Consider the following 17,902-nt stretch of genomic DNA (forward strand, 5'->3'; position numbering starts at 1 on the left):
TGCACTCAACGACGAACCTGGCTGCACGAATGGCAAAACGTCATTTTTTCGGATGAATCCAGGTTCTGTTTACAGCATAATGATGATCGCATCCGTGTTTGGCGACATCGCAGTGAACGCACATAGGAAGCGTGTATTCGTCATCGCCATACTGGCGTATCACCTGGCGTTATGGTATGGGGTGCCATTGGTTACACGTCTCGGTCACCTCTTGTTCGCAAAGACGGCACTTTGAACAGTGGACGTTACATTTCAGATGTATTTCGCCCGTGGCTCTACCTTAATTCGATCCCTGCGACATCCTATATTTCAGCAGGATAATGCACGACCGCATGTTGTACGTCCTGTACGGGCGTTTCTGGATACAGAAAATGTTCGGCTGCTGCCCTGGCCAGCACATTCTCCAGATCTCTCACCAATTGGAAACGTCTGGTCAATGGTGGCCGAGCAGCTGGCTCGTCACAATACGCCAGTCAGTACTCTTGATGAACCCTGGTATCGTGTTGGAGCTGCATGGGCAACTGTACCGGTACAGGCCATCCAAGCTCTGTTTAACTCAATGCCCAGGCGTATCAGGGCCGTTATTACGGCCAGAGGTGGTTGATCTGGGTACTGATTTCTCAGGATCTATGCATCCAAATTGCGTGAAAATGTAAGCACATGTCAGTTCTAGTATAATATATTTGTCCAATGAATACCCGTTTATCGTCTGCATATCTTCTTGGTGTAGCAATTTTAATGGCCAGTGGTGTATAATGCACATACCTCCACAAACCTACCAACGAACTGTCAGATTCCTGATTCGCAGAATCAGTTACGTATTTAGTTACAGAGACGTACAAACAAACTATTAAGCAGGTTGTCATAATGTTTTGGCTCATCAGTGTATCACACAAATACAGCACTGAAAGTCTGATACATTTATGCTGATATCATGAGCTACGGTGGTTTTGAAATTGTATTACTGCATTATTCCGACCCTCACGAAGAAACTGTTCAGAGGTACTGGACAGACTACAGGAACCTACATAGATTTGCCAACTTAGACCTTAACTGATTGATATATTTCAAATCTGGTTATTATGGAAGAGAAATGTTATTTCCTCCTTGTCCACCCAGATTTGTGCACGTCAAGCCATGTGAGCAGGAACATTGTCATTTTGGAAGATACACTCTTCTGCTGAAAACTGTGTTTGTGATGTTAAATGCACAGTGTCACTTAAAGTTTTCGCAAGTCCTCTGCGTTGCAGTTCCTTTCGCGTTAATTGCAGTACGGACTTAAATCACGGTATGATCGCCAAAATCCTGTTCAAGTTCCACTTTGCTTTAGAACTGTAAGAAGACAGTTCAGAACTGTAAGAAGACAGAACTGATAGTTCTCTTCCCTGACATTCTCTGTAGATAAATACGCCAACTATAGCGAGCAGATCAAAATGACTCTAGAACCACTTTGTATGGAACGCTGTGTCTTCGTATGTGTGTACTAAGAATGTGCTTTGTTACTGGAACGTAACCACAAACATTAACTATCTCGGCATTCTACATAAGATTACTCCAGTGCTTACGTATACTGCCACGTATTTTTAATAAGATGTGCGACCATTAAGTTTGTAACACACACAAAATGTCAACAGTAATAAAATGTGTATCAGCAACATATTCGTTCACATCATAAATCGAAGTGACATTTGATCATAGCTGGCTAAATCAACTCCACTGCTACAAAACATCTGATGCATCTGCGTTGTTCCTTGTAGAGATGTGAGATGTTGGCAAATCATCGGTGCTGATTTCTATTTCATCATCGATGTCTAAACATCGATGGTCCATAATAACAGACCCTAAAACATCGGTGTTTGTCACGTCTACATTAAATGATAAATTTATAAAACGATGTAAAAAGCAAACGCCAGATACCTGCAATATCACATTTAGTAATAAATAAATACGGCAACATTTAACATTACACTGCCTACATTTTTTAAAAATATTTTTGAGGGAAGTTTCCCCTTTCAGTACACTGTGTTGTTGAGACAGTGCATATCCTGCTTTTGAGAACAGTCTTTGAGAGGCCGACGATGTAGCTATACGGCTCAAACATTTAAGCGCAGTTTTTACTGTTTTGGATACGGAAAACTCAATGTTTGTAATACTTCTTGTTAAAGATTAGAAGACGATCTTTCAGATAACAAGTGAGCTGCGACGGTAGGTCCGTTCTGTACCAGTTTGCAAATTATTCCCTTCTTGTGCTTTCTATAGTGTTCACCGCACAAATTAAGTTCGGTTTGTCTGTTTTCCAATACGGCAATGTGTTGCCCACAGTATCTGACATCACGAAAGCATGAAATGAATGAACAATGAAATGAAATGAAATGAATGAACAATGAAAGGCGTTAGTCCATCTTTGTCTGCAATAATAGCCAATGTTTTTTTTTAAGAACTGATATATTGTGAACTTTAAGTATGCCCCACGCAAACGTTCGCATAATAATTTATTATGTCACTATCACTGAAGCAGATCACATCACGGGGAACAGCTGTTGTCAGAGACATACTACTCGCCGAAACTTCCTGCCGTTTAAGGTTGAGAGGCAAAAGGACACAGGCATACTGCGGCGTTAATATGTAATGTGTGTTGCCTATATAATCCAGACATCTGATCAGCGCGAAAGGCTATCGAGCGAAACAAATTCCTCATTCGCTTCTGAAACATCTTCCTCCGCTTAGAAACACACATTAGACTGGTTTTCTCGTCGAAAAACACTGTTTACTGGGCTATGTGATATACCGCTCGCCTGGTTAGTGTCCCTGCTACTTCGGTGAAATCTCGTCATTCCAGGGCCGGCCTCTAACAAAAGTTGTTCCCCATAACACGACCTGTCACACTAGACGTTTGTCGGAAAGACTTCGTAACCCTACATTCTATTTAAGTGATTGTGACGTCATAAATTATTACACAAAATATCCAATATTCCTGCTTTAATTTGTTCAAAAATGTAGTATTACTTCCCGTCCGTTCGCCGTCCCATTTGACAAGTCGCAAATATGTTGCAGTGGTATCATTGCGAGACATCTTCAGAAAAAGATTCGCTTTAAATGTCAAAATATTGATTATGGAAAAAAGAAGCCTTTTTTTGTCACTGAGGAAGGTCGACATATTTTCTTTAACATCGACATTAGGAAATGCCCAAGACTACAGTATCGATGTTTAAATATGGATGTTTGTACTCATAAAATCGATATTTTGCAAACATGGGTGATCGTAGACCAACCCTTGTTCCTTGGGAACTACTGTAATGTTCTTGGGGAATGGTAACATACAAAAAAAGCCAATATTAAAAAAGTATTTTATTGGATGTTCGGTTTCGACAAAACTATGCTATTATCATCGGATGCTTTAAAATTTCTTTACAACATTTTGTGCATCAGTGTTGATAGCTAGTGCTGAACACGAACACTTTTAATCGCCGCAATATGATTATGCTTAAGTTTTTGCATGATAGTTTTATATTTGATATGCCGACGTATAGCTATGTTCATGGTAGTGGGAAGCATGTATGCCATGTGAAGCAACTTGCGACACTGATGCAACATGTAGTAAAAATTTTAAAGCATAAAATCCGATAACAGCATAATTCTGTCGAAACTGGTAATCCAATATAATGCCATAAGTTTCCTTTAATTTACGTCAATGGTCACAAACTTATTTTTTTAACAGATTACCGGTTTCGGTCTATAATGACCATCATCAGATCTGTTTCATAAAAACAGAGTCCTAATGTACTTTGTTTTTATGAAACAGATCTGATGATGGTCTTTATAGACCAAAACCGGTAATCTGTTAACAAAAAGTTTGTGACCATTGACGTAAATTAAAGGAAACTTATTACATATACAGGTCACTGTTTTTTTTCACGACGATGTCTCAGCTTGTGGCAATATAATGCCTTTTCTTTGCGGTCTTGGCTTACGAAGTTTCTTTCAGTATCATACATTGTAGATCGCGCCGAGACTGACCACAAGAGGGTATATAGAACGAACAGTGCTGACTTCTACAACATTTGCATGGGACAACTAGACGACGTAATTTATAGTAGTAGTGGCGAGCGTACGTACACAGGGAGCGATTTGACAGTGACCGGTGCTGCGACTGTACCCAGAGCGAGTGGGGCTGCAGTGCGAGACGCAGATGCTATCTGGAGAAGCAGCCGCAGCAGCAGAGCGCAGAGAAGAGGATAGCGAGGCCGGCTTAATTACTGCTCTTGTGCTAAGCGCCGGTGCCGGTGTCGGAGCACTGGCCTGCAGACAGTTTTACGGCGCGGCGCGGCGACCCGACCACGCCAGCGCCAGCGCCGGCGTCTGCGTCTGCGTGTGCGTGTGCAGTCTGCGGGCAGCTGTTCGCCCTCGGCCTTGGCGCGGCAGATAGCGATCGATGGGAACTCATCGGGGCGCGCCACGCTCTTCTTCAGCTCGACTGCACAGTAGCCGCCGGCTGCCAGCCTGCAGCTGCGCAGACCGCGATAGACCGCCAACACGCAGACTGGATCGCGAGTCCGTGGCGCGAGCAGTAATGGGGCTCTGTTGCAAGTGTTGTGGCCTGTTTACTAAAACAGTGCTGAAAATACAAATTCTATGTGAACAAATAATTTAGAGTATTAGGCTGCTTCATTATAAAACACTAAAGCAGCTGAACCACTGACGTTGCGACCGTTTTTGCAGCGGTAATCTTCAGGACCTCTAACTGTTAGTCGCCTTAAAATAATCACTGCAAAGACGGTCGAAACGTCTGTGATTTAGCTGTTTTCTTGTCCTATGATCACACTGCCAAATACCCACAATTATTTTGTTCAATACTGAAGATGCCTGGCGAGAAAATAGTCTAACTGGTACAAATCAAACAGACACGCAGCTACAGGTCTGGCGAAGCTCTGTAAACTTACTGTAGAGTGATCAGCCGCCCACGTTTCATCAGCAGGTATGAGCGGCTGTCTGTCTTCTACCGCCAACTCCTCCGTCGGTGTGGTTGTAAAATCCACAAATCATAAAATCTTTGTGGTCCACAGAGTTTATGAAGAGTTTGATGTACAGAATGTAGCTCTGCGGCCGGCCGTGGCGGTCGAGCGGTTCTAGGCGCTTCAGTCCGGAACCGCGCTGCTGCTAAGGTCGCAGGTTCGAATCCTGCCTCGGGCATGGATGTGTGTGATGTCCTAAGGTTACTTAGGTTTAAGTAATTCTAAGTTCTAAGGGACTGATGACCTCATATGTTAAGTCCCGTAGTGCTCAGAGTCATTTGAACCTTTTGTAGCTCTGTACAGAAGTGGAGCGTGATTGATGAATAGCTGAGACAAGAAGAAAACAGCGTTTGAAATGTGCTGTTAAAACGCGCGCGCGAGTGTAAGAGATAATGACGTTTGTACAGAATACACTAGTCGGAGAGCTGCATTAAACAAGTCTTCGAACTAAAGACAACAAGACCACCACCACAATAACAACAGTTTATAAAATATATTTTTGTGTGTAACCATCACAAAGCTGCTAAAATATTTATTGTTCTCCAGCTAGTTCCCACAGCATGCTTTCACCTGGCAGAGTGCTTTAAAATTATATGCATATGTCATATGCAATTAAAAAATTTTAAAGTCTCCCAGACGTCGACATATTCTCGAACGAAATAAGTATTCGCAACACTGAGATGATTATGCATAAACACATCGTCCGATAAAAGTTTACGTCTATGCATTTAGGTCTGATAGTCTGCTAATTTTGAAACGGGGTATTTGAGACCTTAGATTTCCGTGGCTATTATTGTCTTCCAAAATTTTTTCCTGGTATGTGACCGCGTCATTATATTATTGTATTGGTCGATTCGGTCGCTTTTGCAAGTGACTTTCATAAGAAAGCTTTATAAAAATCTTCCATGTACAACATAATAAATAGTAAAAGTAATTCTTCAAATGATGTGCATTTGAAGTTATGAGAGTGGATACTCTGACAATAATTATCACAGTAAGACAGTTAGACGAAGATATCTCTACATTCGTCGCCATGAAATAAAAGAAGTTGAATATTGCCACCTAGGAAGCAAAACAACACGTGGCGGATGAAGCAAGAAGGACATACGAAGCAAACTAGTACAGGAAGAGGGAGCGTTTCAGATCAAAAGAAGTCTTCTACTATCACCGGCCTTTATTTGAGGAACACATTTACTGAGAAGGTGCGTCGTTCCAAGAACTGCACTGAATTGACGTAAATCATGGACTATGGGGGAAACTAAAATGATGAGGATGGAAGTACTTGACATTTGGTAATACAGAAGGATACTGAAAACAAGACAAACTGATAAGAAACGAACAGGTTCACCGCAGAATCAATGAGGAAAGAAATATGTGGGAAACACAAAGAAGGAGGAGGGAAAGTATGATAAGACACGTGTTAAGGCATCGGGGAATAATTTCCATGGTGTGAGACGGTAAAGATTGTACGGTATATCCAATAAATAATTGAGCACGTTCGGTGCAAACGCTACTTTGAGATGGAGAGTATGGACAGGAGAGGAATTCGTGGCAATTCTCATCAAACCAGAAAGAAGACTGATGACTAAAGCAAAGGTGATTCCCGCATGGAGATTTCACTCATAGAACGTTACCAGGATGGTAAGTTCTGAGCAAGAACAAAGATAACGTCGGGAGCGTCACACACCCCAAAAAGCGCGCTACGAGAGCTCTTGTTCTCAAATCACAGGATATCCAACCTTGGAATGGAAGGTTTACGAGATATTATAGGTGTTAAGAGAAATAAAGTTTTTGGAAAGCAGTTGTATAACATTAAGCTCTTTCATGCTTCTAACTCAATGTGGAGATACTGAAGCAACAAATTTTTAATAACTTCCCATGCTAGGAAGACGAATAATTTCAAAAGAAATCCTGAATTCAATGCACGAATTTCTACTTCAGCAACGCATCAGTAAGAAAAAAAGGGAAAGAGAAAAAATGATTGCTTGCGGAACTGGTATGCATAGGGAGACACTTTTTTTTCAATTTCTTGGCAGTAAAAATTGGGAAAATGGATACCGCGAAAGAGAATCTGTAATTTCCTTGTTGAGAAAATGGTATGTTAGTACATGATTTTTAAGGTAGAGGTAATGCCTATTAAATATAGCGAGTTCTTGTGTATAACATATCCACCAGTGGATGCAGATTTGAATATCAAACACACAGATACTATAAGAGACATTAAAGCCACCATAAAATTAAAGACGAAAACAAACGAAGTAATTTCCCCCTAGGTAGTCGTCTGATTGTACTGTCAGATCGGAACCAGACAGACTGCAACATGGCCTTCCATAACCATATGCGAAGAACATCCAGTCAAAAAAACTAATAAGTGAACAAACGAGAACCAGTACGATGGATTGTAGCAGCATGTTAAATGCAATGAATTAAGAAATAATTACCAGCTCACGATAATTTACGTAAATGAGAAATTCTTAAAAGAGAAAAATAATTTTAAGAACAAACGTGACAAGATTCTCTGTTGTTGATGTCCCAGTTTGGTATTTGATGTTATAAACGGTATATACATCGTAGTTTGTAACGAAAAATAGGGAGACACAAAAGTATCGAGAAACAGATCACCTGAATATAATATTGCGAAAGTCACAGCAAAATCATAAGCTTTATATTCCACATGTTACAGGACTGAGTGCTACAACACAAAAAGATGAGTTGGTAATTCGAAGACATCCATTCTTAAAAATCGTCTGAACGAAGTTAAACAAGGTAGGTATTTCTATATTAGGCTGAAGTCGGCCATAAAATAAACGAGTATACATACTGAGTCAGGAACTGATGCGGTCAAGATTTGTTTAGTTGAATGGTCAGGAAACTTAATGCTGGAAGAAGGAAGAAAAGATAGGAGACACTTATGCGAGCGGACTTCAAAAAGAAAGCTGCACATTTCTTTGTCAGCCGAGTAACTTTTGCTGAATGCAGCACTACACTTCAAAGCAGCGTAGATACATGACACTATTTTTCGAGATAGTTACCAAGTATCTGTAAACAACAGTCGGGTTCTTCCACCACTGGTTCAGATCCTCGAAGATAGAAATCCGCTCCTTGGTCACGGAGCCTTTCGAGACTCGCTGTGTAAACGCCCTCATCACTGGACAGCCTCTTTCCACCCGGATTTTATTTCAGCTGGTCGACAAGGTGGAGATCGCATGGTGAATTAACTGAACTTCCCGATCGTCCTGGTAAAATTGTTACCATCATTTCACTACGGCTGCATGCGACATTGTATTTGGTATACATGGTGCTAGAATTTCACTATGAATCTGTGTGAGATTTAGACATTTTGCGCACAAGGATCGTACTGTGCTACGTACTTCAACTTGGGAATTAGTTTCCAGTTGCCGTGCCATTTCACTAGCACACTGCGAAGTGCGTGTTATCCGCAGTAAAACTCTCTCTACACGGAACCCGAAAACGTACTCTCTTCTATGTGCCACTCTTGTTGGACAACAGATTTTGCTTTCTGAAGTCCACACGTAAAATATTAGTGATAATGTTTCTCTCTTCGTCAACAATGATTAAATGCTGGCCTTGTGAATTAAATTATTCATGACACTACATATTTCAGAATGAGATGCGGTAAAGGTGAATAACTTAACTACTTACGGATCACAGCAACGTGCGCCATTCTCTTCCATTTAATCTGAAACCTCGAACAGTATTTTTTGCGTTGTTGATAGTGATGCTTTAGCAGGACGGGAATCTATCACCAAGTGCCGTCGTGGCTATCGGAAGCGAATTCTCGGATTCTGACTCCTTCCTTTAATGTCAAAGAGTGAGGTGACACAGCGCTTTAAAACACTCGACTCGCATTTGAACCGTCGATGAATCAAATCCACATCGGCCATCCAGATTTAGGCGTACCTTGGTTTCCGTAAATTGCTCAATGACAATGTCGGGATGGTTTCTTTAAACAGGACACGGTGCAGTTACTAAAGCATCGTTCCTTGATCTTCATTCTTGTCATGCCCATGCTGATCCTTAACAACACTGCATATCACGGACCCTTGTAACAGTTATCAATACTTGAGATAACACGAGTAATCCGAGTAATGAAACGAGACTCTCATGACGTGCTTGCGGGTTTTCTGCCGATTTTTCGTATCCATTTTATGTCTCAGTATGTCTCACAAGAACCTACCAAAATGGGTTAAAACGCTTGGATTTGAAACAGGTGAACAGGTAGGCTTATGAATACTGCGGGACCTTGTTTATCAGGACTGGGCGCGACGATACGTCATCCGGATTAACTAAAATTCAAATAATGTGCAATTCCACAAAATTTGAATCGGAGCAACTTCTCAAAAGAAACAAGATTTTCGATTTTTTTATATTGTCAGCAGCTACTGTATCTCCTAAAAGTCTTTCTCCAGTCGCTGGAGGCTGTGTCGATCTTTCATCTTCGGAACAAAAAAATTGTTTTTAAATGCAGTTGCATAAGCAGGAATAAAATGATAATGTGCTCATTAATGTTACCAGTAACGATTCATACGGATTCTGTAAACTAAATCGTTCCATGTCATTTCGACACGAGAATAGTTCAAATTATCGATGGAACATGTAACCAACTAAGTAACTAACTCATCATTAGAAGGCTTCTTGTCTAAATTTAACGCTTTTTTCCTACAATATCGAGCCTGGAGTCGGAACTTCACTCTCCCTCTTTACACAAAACCACATGATAAGTACGTCATCTAGCGGTTCTTTCTTTGCTGTCCCACGACTCTCTAAAGTGTCCTTTGTTATCACTTTGAAGCAAGTCTGCCACTTCTTTCTATTTATTCTTCCAGTCTCGCCCTGTTGAAATTCCAAAACCAATGTCAGCAGCTATGTTTTTCAACAATTATACATTTTATCCAGCGTAAGAAGTGCACTGACTTTTTTCCCCATTAATGCACTATCACCTTTTTTTCAATGATGTCATTTTTATACCTGCAACAACTAGAGGCAATACACAATTATTCAAATGGTTCAAATGGCTCTGAGCACTATGGGACTTAACATCTGAGGTCATTAGTCCCTAGAACTTAGAACTACTTAAACCTAACTAACCTAAGGACATCACACACATCCATGCTCGATGCAGGATTCGAACCTGCGACCGTAGCAGCAGCGCGGTTCCGGACTGCAGCGCCTAGAAGCACACGGCCACCGCGGCCGGCCTACACAATTATAGAACTCAGCGTTAACTCATTAACTGATACAGCTCCAAGATCCATGACGACAGATGTTCGACAACAGACGCATATCGATCGCTAGCGAGTCTCTCCATGTTTTAACTGACGATACAGGCGTTTAATACGAGTAGTTCGTTGAAGTCCGTGGAACTAATTGTCCCGCGGCAACAACTCTGGAAAGCTGTTCAGCGGGTTGCCTATCTGCATGTACAAACTAATTTTGTGTGACAGTACTGGGCGGATGATTTCTTCACATGTTCCAACATGCGCCATATTTTTGTATGTCTTGCAGTTTTCTTCTTCCAGTCCTAAAACCCAAGAGGTACTTATGAGTAACCCTATGTATGAACTGTGCTTGCGAACTAGAGCAGCAGGGCAACTGGTAGAAGTCCACGAAGTGAGTTCGAATAGTGTTATACCTCTGCAGTTAGAACAGGATACGAAGAAAACGAGTGATTGCAGAAGGCCTTAATGCAAAACTTGAGTAGTCAGTATCTGAGTGGCTACTCTAATGTTACTTTTGTGACTGACGGCTATTTCCTAAAATCCCACATACACCTTCTCATATGTTTTTCAACGTTTCCCAAATTCGCTCTAACCGCAGCGGTATAGCAATGAGTGAACAGGCAGCTGCTTGCTCACCTGTAGCTGGGCCGGCACTACTCCACGAACAGCATCCGTCCTTTGGAGGTTCAGCACCTGCAACAAGAGCGCCGCTGAGCGATTAACTCTGCTGAAGCCGCCGCCGCCGCCGCCGCCGCCACACCCTTCTATCCGCGTGTAAACAATGGATAATAGCGCGGCTGCGATTGCATATTAATGAAACCGGCCCCAGATAACGGCCCGCCACCATCGGCGCGCACAAAGCCGACTTATCGAGAGTCGAGATAAAGCCTCGCGGATAACGGGGAACTGCAATGGCTTTTCTGATATGTTTGTTTTGAAACGATGTTTTATTTTTCCTACTAGTAAAAATTCCATGGTACTATCTGAGCACCAAGGGCTCGTCCAACAAGTGTACGGTGAAGACCAAAATATTTTTTGATGGATATGACAGTCTTGGAGGAGTGACACAGACTATTAAAGTTCTTGTGACTGTTGTGCCGCGTCCTTGTATAAAATACTTTCAGGTGTATAAAGTATTTGGCCATATTAAATGCTGATTACCAGTTTCAGTCATTACAGCCATCTTCAGACCAATACTCCAGATGACCAGAGGACACAGTGCCCAGAGGCGCAATATGACACCAACTAATGTCTATCATGATCTGCTGAGTGCACTGGTTCCTCTGGCCGTCTGTAATCTTGGTCTGAAGATGGTTTTAATGATCGAAACCGATTCCCAACATAACACATAAAATAATATTGCGATCTATAATGCTACTTTTTATTTCTGCAAACACAAGGATCTCTTTAAGATTGCTTTGTTAAAATCTTTCGCGTACCTCAGTAATGTTTGCATCTGTGTCAATCCAGTACTGTATTAATGTAGACAAGAATTGCTATCATTTGTCTGTTGTAACTGCATTTTACAGTCATCAGCAACTGAACAACTGATCGAGATTTACGTCTCAAAGAAGAAAGAACTTGGGCGTTTCAAGTGACTGGAGTATCAACAGACCATGTACTGGCCATCAGTGGGAACGATAAGAGTAAGATGGCTCACAGCCCGAGCAACAGCGCATTTCATCACGTGTTTATGAAGGATGACACGTGTAAACACTCCGACTTTAACGATATGCTTATTTCGGGTAGCCCACGAGTCTTTATTCATAAAGTTTGAATTACTACCACACAAAAATATTACAACATTATTTTTTTATTTGGTTGGAGGTGCATCTCTGAAAACCAAGTACACACTGAAATCCTGCGTCACACTATCGCAGTCCGCCACTAGAGGACCCGAAAATCACAGTGCAGCCCATCTCCACATCATACAAAGCTCCTCTAGCTGCCTGCTATGGGACTGTGGCACGGGGATTTCAATGTTACGTGATTTTAAGAGATGCACCTTAAACCTGATAAAAAATGAATTTCGATTTTTTTTTGTGAGGCAATAATACAGACATTATCACTACCACTCTTAGCATACTCCTTGGGCGCCTCGATCTGGAACAACAGATGCAGCCAGAGTAGACCGATGTTGGAATAACGCTTCGACGACGAGGCTCCCCCACGACTGGAGTAGTCAGACGGACCACAGAGCAGCTGACTGCTCACTAATTCAATCCTGGAGAACAGAACCGGTTGAGCAGCCCGACCTTCAAGAACTATCTCCTGGTTGCATGATGCAAGAGCCGCTGCTCAGCACATGCACTTCAGCAGGCCGGACATATCATCAGAGACCAAGATCTAGCTATTCACAGCCAATAAATGCTTGGAGGGTAACAAAGGGCAAGTAGACAAGTCGCGGTACGCATTGGTATTCGTCGATGACAGCGAACTACTATGAGGTGATACAACCCGCTTGCCTACAGGATACTGTTCAAGCTTGGTAATTGTTTACGTGAACATGAGAATGTTTCTGTAGTTCCCCCACTTCTTTTGGCCCAAACAAAACTCGGAAGCTACGGAGCAACATGTGCGCGCCCTGGACCTAGCTCCCACCAATCTCTGTGGAATGTGTGAAAGCGGTTGAGTGGTCATGGATCGTACTGGTTATCCAAAGCATCATCGGTATTTACTGACTGCTGCCACTAGACAATCAGATACATTACTACAGTACTTTGGACCTTAATATAGGTATCAACAGAAGGAGACCCTTATTCGGCGTTTACAGAGAAACCATAGCTACAGGCACAGTAATCTCTGCAAGCTCGGCATTCATGTGTGAACCACAGACATGCAGTTTTCCATTCGATGGTGCATCACCTCACCTCCGTTCTAATACCTGAATCTTCCTTTCAAATTGACTACCGACAACCAGACACATCGCTTCCGGTAATGGCTACAACTCCGGTGATTGGTAATTTACTACGGCTTCCACACACTGTCCAACACGAACCAGTGAGTTATCACAAAAACTGGTGCGTCGACCTAGATACTGTCAAAATTTCAGATAACTTCGCAAAAAGTTGAAGTGTAGCAATAGAACTCTTTCATTTTATAATATCAAGAGCGTATGAAAATTTTTATTCAGTAGTGAAGGCAAATTGCATCCCTTGGTGTGTAATATATTCAAGCACTGTGGAAAAGTATATACTTGCAAGATAGCAGAGGTGTGGCACTTAGGTTTTCTGAACACGAGAGAAGCTAAAGATAAAGAAAGAAACAAAGAAAGAAATGAGAAAGGGAAGTTCAATCTCTGTCAATCATCTTATCACATAAATTCACTCATAAGGCGTAGAATGTGAAATTTTACATTCTATTAAGAAAATTAGAAAGATCACCATACTGGAAAACGTTGTATTCCGCTGTGTTAAATTAATGTTTAGTTTCAAATACTAGACTGAAATCGTTAATTTGACTATTTTTTATTAGTTTTTAAATTATCTCCCCATAAAAAGTGTGTTTCCTGTTTTTGGAAATGTAACTATTTCGTTTGACCAAAAAGTGATAATTTCGTATGTCAACACTCTACATGCCATAGTTTTGGTTTCTTCTGTGTAAACAATATCTACGTCAGTAGAAGGTAATTTTGTGTGTTCGCAACATTCAGTTGTCACCTGAAGATGGCCTAAGAAGGAGGAAACTAGTTTTGACGAAATAAATGTAGTTTTGCAGAACATTAGGAAGTGTTTCCTATTTAATATTGTTATAACGTTCTGCCAAGCTTAGACGGAAAATTCAGTTAGTATTCAGTTTATATAATATTATTGTGTAGTGCAGGTGTATTTATCATATAAATTTTATCATCTTGACGTAAGCCATGTATTCAGTCTCAAATGAAAAGAAATTATCTTACTAGCTGCCTACCGCAATCTTCTTTCGACGAAAGGCTGCAGGAATCCGTTATGTTTAATTTTGTACTGTTGTGATGAATAACTGCTTGTAGTAGGTGTTCCCCGTTTCATCTCATATTAAACAAGGGAAAAAAAGGGAACGCATATTTCCTTCATTACATACACACGCTCGGTGTGTAACGGTCTTAAAAGAAAATGTAAACAAATGAGATAACAGAACGGAATGTTTCACACGGTGTAGTGAATTTAATACCAGCAAATGCAGAACAAAGATAATAAAAAATTAGCATTGTCTCATAAATGCCAAGCTGTTGGCTCCTTGGGATGGGTTCGCATGAGAACTAATTGTAATAGAGGAGTTGTGGAGGGGAACCTGCAGACACCAGCCATATTAGCTGCTTTCGTAATTGAATCAAACGCCCTACGATCTGTTCACATTATTGTGCATGAGAAAAAAAACACGGCACATGCATATTCATTAGCACAGGGACTCGTAAGCCGCAATATTAGAAGAGGGCCGAGTTGGTGCGAAACCCGAGCCGCCTCAGACGATGCGGGGATTCTCCGTATCAATTTGCTACTCCAGGCAACGCGGCGAAGGGGAAGTACGCGCTGGCATTAAGTAGACACGACAGCTAAATGGGCGTGCGTCTTTCATCAGAGCGCCGAGCGTAAATTCATCCCACGAGAACGCGTAATTAACTCTCAGCTAGTCTTTCGGAATGGGATTAACGGGAAACGTGACACCCTGAATTCGGGCACTAGTTGGATTTTAAGTCACGGCACTTCTTGCTAGTACTAAAATACTACCATCCTACTAGTCTGCGAGGGTAGTCAAAATTTCATCACTTGGACAAAAAAGTTACATAAATTATCGTTTTTTGTTTGCAGAAACAAGTCTACAGTCCTCTTATTTCTGGTCTTTTCCAATAGCTCACAAAATTCATTTACCTTCTCTTTTCCTAACTGCATACATGAACACAGAGCTATCTCCCACTCTTTCTCGTCACTAGGAAGGCACGAGTTTCTACAGATTAAGTAACCTATCACATTACTTTTATGCGACTTGTTACGGTTCACAAACGATGGTGTAACTCACTTCATGCATGGTCTGAGATAAATAATGGTTCTTAAGGGCGGAGTTCATGGAAGTAAAAGAAGAAATTATAACGAAATTTACCGCTCAAATTCTCTCTATTTGGAGATGTATCACCTACTGTGGTCGATATTCCTTAAAATCTCGCTATTTTGTTTCTATTCGAAAAGAAACCCATTCCTCTGAAAACAAGATTTCCAACGGTGAAGGGACTGACTTGGTGATTCTAGCATTCTAAGCGCATACTAATAATGTTAAACGCATGAGTAGTCCGATTTCTTTGTCATCCACACGGTTCAGTGGATCAGCGTAAATGAACACTAATCATGTCCCACCGGCCACTGTGAGCGAGCGGTTCTAGGCGCTCCAGTCCGGACCCGCGCTGCTGCTACGATCGCAGGTTCGAATCCTGCCTCGGGCATGGATGTGTGTGACGTCCGTAGGTTAGTTAGGTTTAAGTAGTTCTAAGTGTAGGGGACTGGTGACCTCAGATGTTAAGTCCCATAGTGTTTAGAGCCATTGAATCATGTCCTCCAAAACCATATCCAGTGGACCGAAGCAGCAAAGCCATAGCATTACTAGAGACTATCCATCGGTCATGATAAAAACAAGAAACAGAATACATCTACACGGCAGCGAAGCAAGTTGTGACAACCCTTCGCCATGTTCTGTATAGTCAAAACAAAGGATGTTTAAAGTAGACAACGTGTAAAAATAATGACGATATATCACTCAACTGCGAATTTTTAAGTCAGTCAGAACCGAGATTACCCGTGATTACAGGAGGATACTTCATCTCTCAACCAATGTATGCATACTGTACTTCCGTGATTACAGGAGGATACTTCATCTCTCAACCAATGTATGCATACTGTACTTCCAGACGATCAGTTTCGTCTGAAAAATTCTGTTCAGGAAAAGTGTGTTAGGAAACACTGTACTATACAAAAGATACATCCAACAAAATACCGAGAAACGACACGCAGGTCATAGAGAACTCTCCCCAACCGACGCTGGACTGAAGCAAAAAGAGTATTGCAAAGGGTAAAAAACGGAAGTGATAACCTATCCACTACGCCAGGGAGCGTTTGGTTGCGTCAAAATTTTATGAAAGTAATATTTAAGATGGACCCTGCTCACGTAGCTAAAACATATTTTTTCGATAAGACTAGCCAAGTTTTAACAAAAGACTTACCAGGTATATTTCATTCTAAAACTCAGTATCGTAGCCTACTTTTCATTTTGCACGTTGTACTTAACGTACACTTATTTCTTCTTAAAATTTTAGATTGTGGTTTAAAATTAGTTACTACGTACACACAAGCAGTTTCAATAAATTATATGTCTTTGTATCTGTAATCCACATATTCATACTTTGTGTGAGACTAACAGAAATACGCGAAATTTCTAAATAGCTGAAATGAATCAGTATTTGCACGAATGGTAGAAAATACAATTTATGAATCAGGTATGATTTGAAGAACAACTTATGTGATACTCAAAAATTACGTTCCTTACGAACTCAGAGATGAAGTACTCTGCTTTCGATACGGCCACAAAATGACTACATAAAACACTGAGTAACGTGATGTAGCCCTAATATGCACTCTATCGCTTTGGTGAATACCGTCTATCTATTCTCATTACAGTGGAATGGATCTGGCTGTTTTTACAATACGTGAATTGCATTAGACCTCAGCCGCCGTATTAGCATTCATGTTATGCGCACTCATCACCCACATACGTCGTTCGCACCAACTGTTTTCCCACCGATGATAGGTTACTTGGCTCAGTCTGTGGCATTGTTAAAACTATCAAACTGTGAGTAACGATGACATTTGCCCAAACAGTCTGCACTTCTTTTTTCTTGACAACAGTACACATGCTTTTTGACGTGATTTTTCGCGTTTTGTATCCAAACCGCAATTATATCAAAACAGGTGGTTCTTGTACCTTTTGTTATTGAGCACTATTCATTTCATTTTGATCCCATAAAAATTAATTTCTTTCCCCTCAAGGTGTGTGTTAATGTTTACCTGACAAAGCGACATAGTCTTATTTAACAAAATGAACGATCCATGTTTGGTAAGAGGACGTGGTTATGTATGAGAGTAATACAAATTCTTTCTCCAGTCAACGTGTGTGCATTTACTGAGCCACTTAATTCGAACTGACGTGATTTGATTGAGAGTGTGTTAGAACAGGAAAGTATTATTTTACGTTTTTCGTATTTGATATACACTGCGACATTGATACCAGTGGCGCTAATCTCTAATTTGGAAAACTTAATTAACTACCATATAAATATACGACTTTATTGGATAAACGGTTCTGGTACCAGATTTAATCTGCTTTAGCGACGTTATTGGTAAACGGTAGTTTTTTTCGTTCAGAATCAAAGGGAATATAGTAAAAGTACTAGTAATTATTGAAAAAATCTTGAGAAATCTAAATGCCGCAAAAGTAAAATCGTTGCATTTACAGCGACGTAAAGACAAAAATTTGCCTACTTAAAATAATGTACTGAAGCTTTAGTGAAAATACGTACTCAGAGGAAAAATGTTTAAAGCGCTTTAAGTAACAGCTTGAATTGACAGTGAATGCAATTACATGCACAAAGTCAGAAAGGAACACTTGAAAGAACCAGCGTGCTCAGCA

The 17,902-nt window shown here is 40.9% G+C and overlaps 1 protein-coding gene across 1 annotated transcript in view; it reads right to left on the bottom strand.

Moving 5' to 3' along the window:
• LOC124731761 overlaps positions 1 to 17,902 on the bottom strand; it is a 764,200-nt gene that overhangs the window by 597,580 nt on the left and 148,718 nt on the right. Inside the window, exon 2 of the mRNA XM_047248518.1 lies at positions 10,889 to 10,945. The gene's annotated coding sequence lies outside the window, so the exon portion shown is untranslated. The remainder of the gene's footprint in view (positions 1 to 10,888; positions 10,946 to 17,902) is intronic.

Source organism: Schistocerca piceifrons, chromosome 1 (assembly GCF_021461385.2).
Source record: "Schistocerca piceifrons isolate TAMUIC-IGC-003096 chromosome 1, iqSchPice1.1, whole genome shotgun sequence".
NCBI lineage: Eukaryota > Metazoa > Arthropoda > Insecta > Orthoptera > Acrididae > Schistocerca > Schistocerca piceifrons.